This window comes from Pteropus vampyrus, unplaced genomic scaffold (genome assembly GCF_000151845.1).
Source record: "Pteropus vampyrus isolate Shadow unplaced genomic scaffold, Pvam_2.0 Scaffold12, whole genome shotgun sequence".
NCBI classification, from domain to species: domain Eukaryota; kingdom Metazoa; phylum Chordata; class Mammalia; order Chiroptera; family Pteropodidae; genus Pteropus; species Pteropus vampyrus.
The window spans coordinates 6710213-6714825 of NW_011888793.1; positions in this window are offsets into that span (position 1 = coordinate 6710213).

Here is a 4613-nt window from a genome sequence, read left to right on the forward strand (position 1 = left end):
ATAGATCAATATGAGAAAACTCAATCTAGTTTCTCAGTAGATATCATTTCTTGAGTCAATTCCAAGAACATTTGCTCTGGCAATATATAAATGTAATTTAAAAAATCCAAACATCAAATTTAAATTACTTTTAAATTATCTACCATTTCGTTTATCTACCTCCATTTGTGTAGATAATTCAGTCAGTATTTTCTATTCATGATTATGATTTGAGAACATAAGTAAAATTATTTTTAAATGCTATCATTGCTACTGGCAACTGAATTACATACTAGGTTTTATTTCATCCACTGTGGTGAACAAATTTTAATTCTATCACTGATTCACACATCATTATGGAACTGCAGCTTTCTATATTGTCAGAAAACAATCTCAAAAATCATCTATGAAGAACAATGTAAAAAATAAAGAAATTATGAGCTCATGGGGGTTTGATGAAGGTTCTCCTTATACAATGTAAATTTTTTCAACTAGGGTTATATACATTTTAAACAACTTTCCATGATCTTATTTTTGGAAGTGAATATTACTAATCAGTCTATGAGGTCATGAATTACCTTATAGATATATCAACTAGTTGATGAAGTTTTGTTTGGTTTCACTGTATAACTGATGGTTTAGACATAGATGATAAGTCACTGTTTTTGAAAACAGAGTAACTGCAAATGCCCTATAATTCAATATTTCTAATAACTTTTTAGACTTTTTATATCCATTTTAAAATGCAGGATAATAAAATAATGGATTATTTATACATTGATGTTGAAAATAAATAGGTTGTGCTTTTTTTTTTTTTTTAGGGGCTCCATCCTTTTTTTCCTGCTCTCAAATAAAAAAGAGAAAGAGCATAGAAGGGTGAGACATGCCCACAGATGGGCGTTCTCTCAGTAACAACCTGTGTAGCCATGAAAAAGTTATGGACTTTCCCTGGGAGTCATTTATAAAATGAAGGTATTCACCTAGATTTTTAAAATGAGTTTTATTCAGCAATAAGATAGAGGTTTCCTTCATGAAAAAGTTAAAACTCTGCAGTTTTTTGCAATGTTTGAGCCCCATATTTTTTCTCTTTTTCTCCTCCTTCACTTCCTTGGCCTCCTATTGTGTAATATCCTTTACACAGAGAGATAGTCCAGGGGCCCATGTGCTTTATCTTCTCTACTGTCTATTCTAAACCTCCCAGAGAGGTTGTGTACTGTAGAGTCCTCTTAAGTGTACTTAATTGTCTGTTTTCCCAAAGCATAGAAAGCTTAGTGAAGAAAAGAATCACCTTGTTCTCTAGTATTTTCAAAGAATCCAGCATTATGCCTGGCAAATAGATGCTTTAAAATATTTGTTGAGTGATGAAAATTCATCCATGTTTCCTGCATTTTTAATCTTCCTTGTGGGATGCTTTGCTTTATCAAGAGTGCAAATCTCCACTCAGCTGTAATATTATCCCAGCTTATTAAAGGGGATGAACTTCCTTATTGCAAATACATTGCTAGGAGCTATGTAAATGCATTCATTGGAACTAAGAGCAGCAGCAACCTCAAAATCTAAGATATTGTATGTCTGTAAGCAAAAGAGAAAACTAGTAAGAAAAGCATGTCCAAGGTAGCTCTTTAGAGACATCCTTTCTCTTTCAATATACAAGGTAAAAACACTAAATACTTCTCTATAGGGCAGCCATTTTTTTTGGTGGGTTTGGGTTCCTTTTTCCTTTTTTTTTCTTTTTCTCCAACATATCTGTAGCAACTATAAAATATTCTGGAGCTATAGAATAGAATTTTGTAAGTTCTCTGGCTCAGTTGACTTACTGTTATCATTGAGATTTGATTATTGAGTTATTTTTAAAATCTATAATTGAGAAAAGGGGTTTTCATGTAAATATAAAATACTGGGAGATGAAAAAAAATTGGGAATCACTTTTATTTTATATATTGAAAATATAAACTCAGATCACGAGTCTCACCTAAAGTCACACAGCTTAACACAGAGACTTGACCTCTCTACTCCATATCTATCCTATTAATGACACATCCTGTGACCTAACAAAATTTTGTATGCTTCTGTAATTTAAAAAAAAAATTTTCCTCTTTGGAATATCATTTCTGTCATCACAATTAAGTCATAGGTAACAATTTCATTCATAAAATTAGATTTACACATTACTTAAACAGACTGACTGCCATTCTGTAAAGTAAAAAACGTGTGTATATTTTTCCACCTCAAAATGGGTCCTCTTTAGGAATTGTTACATATTTTTGTGAAGAATATTCAGGAAGAGAGGGATCTTCATTTGCAATGGCCCTTGCAATCATAGTCACATGGTATGCATTCTCTGCCTTCTTTAATCAAATGTTTGAATTCAGGAAGCAGATGCAACCCCGAGTGAGATATTCTGTAGTGAGGTCTTCGGCTCTTGTGCCAACCCAGAAACTCAGCTAGGCATCAGGGGAAGAGAATCCTGCAAATTAAAGCTACATCCTTCCTTAAAATTGTTACTTGATAAAGCTATTGATGCCTGGACAATTCTAGGCTCTTGGTAGTCCAGCTTGCCTCCTTTACTTTCATTTTACCCTTCTTAGAATTTTGGTTGATTAAATAATTGACAATAATTATGAGAAAAAAGGAAAAATGTATCATCTTATTACAGATATACCATCATCAATTAGAATCATGTTTGTGATTTCAAGGCACGAACATGAATTACAGACATATTTTTGAAGTAAATAAACATTAAAATATTGTATGGCATATTTCTTTAAATACTTTTTAAAAATTATCTTAGCTGGGGATTTAAATAAGAAAGCTGAAACAGTACATGTATACGAAGAATTTTACTGCAAGTTAATGGGGTAGCCTACCATCACCACCACACCATCCGTGCAAAAACAAGTATAAATCATACTAATATTTAAAGTTCGGATAATAAAGTAACTAAAATGAACCAGAGATAACATTGTATTGCATGACCTAGAATGTTCAGATTATTTTTAATTGTATGCTTACATTGTTATTCATGTATCAAGCACTGTTCTAAATTATTATAAATATTATTTTTCATAATAACTCTGAAGGTTAATTATTATCACTATCTTACTAACAAGGTAATAGGCTTAGAGTAGTGAAGTAACTTGCACAAAATCACTCAGTTAGTAATGGAGAAATTGCATTGAAATCCAAGTGCTGAGCTCCAGAGTCCATACCCTGTGCCCCTCACTGCGGCTACCTTATTTACTCAAGGAGTCAGAGTAGTTTGTTGAATAACAATCAGAGTCTTCTGCTTTATTGAGAGGAAATGAAACCAATAATATTTAAGATCTTTCCCTGTCTCTTCCCTCTTACATGTTACATCCTTAGGAAAAAAGCATTAGTGAAAAATATACCCACTGTGATGAACAGAAAGTACTACAAACCAAACCGAGGTCAGGATGGCATTATCAGATTGCTTCTATTTTCAGTATGTGAAGTAAAAGATGATTCCTGAAATTTTTTTCTTCATCTCCCAATGTTTTATATTTACATTTGGTTACAATGCCTCCTTGAGATTCAACTTGACTTCTCTCACTCTTTCTGACTGGGAAACACCAGGTCAAAGTGCAGCTGAAATACTGTCCAAGAAAACGCACTATGCTTTTCCCCAGTTTCAAGTGTCTTGTATGAAGAGATTTTGTGTTAACTTCAGATGGACCATGTGTGGAGTAGAATTGGAGCATGCTGCTTTAAATCGCTAAACCCAGTCCACTAGCCATTTTACATTTGTATTTGTCTTATATGATACCTCTCATTAATGTGAATTTAAACTGAAGACAGATCGACAGTATAATAATTATATTATTAGAATTGAGGAGGGTAGTTTTGATCAAAGCTTAGCAAATTTGAGGGCACCAGGAGAGTTTATTAATACAGATTTTTGTAGTCTGGTACTTTTCTGGGCTGAGGCTCCAGAATTTGAATATCTAATAAGATCTTAGATGATAGTGATGCTGCCTGTGTTTAGAGCATTTTTTGAATAGCATTGGCCAATATAATTTCCAAAAATTGCTATGATAATGGCAGTTCTGGTTTAGGAATTGAGACTATGCATCCCTCACTATAATCTATGTGTTATGTCATAGAGAGCCTCTTGACATTTTTTACAGGTATCTGTTCTCTATGCTGTTAAGCATTCTTCCTTGGAAAGGAATTTTTTTGAGATTTTATTAAAGATGATATTGCATAGCATCTTTAATCAGCTCTCAAACAGACTCTAGATTACCACACAGAGGATTTGACTCCTCACAAGTACACAGAGTACTACAGAATAGATACTAAAATACAGGCTGCTAATATTTACTTGCACTTACGCATTCAGAGGTTTCGTGCTAAGAAGCATTCCATTCCTTGTCTGGCATGTTAGCACGGCACCCGGCCTTATCTCTGTTACACAGTAGGTCCTTAATAACCGTTATTGTTGAATGAGAGAGGGAATGACTGAACAGTTTTAAGAATGATAGTTAAACTGGTTTGATTTTAGTTCTCTCTTAAGGTGGTTTGATTTTAGTTCTCTCAAAGTGGTGGGACAGGTAAGAAAGCTCTTTCTTATCTATTAATACAAACTTTTTGCTCTTGCTTGTTAAAGTGGTACTATA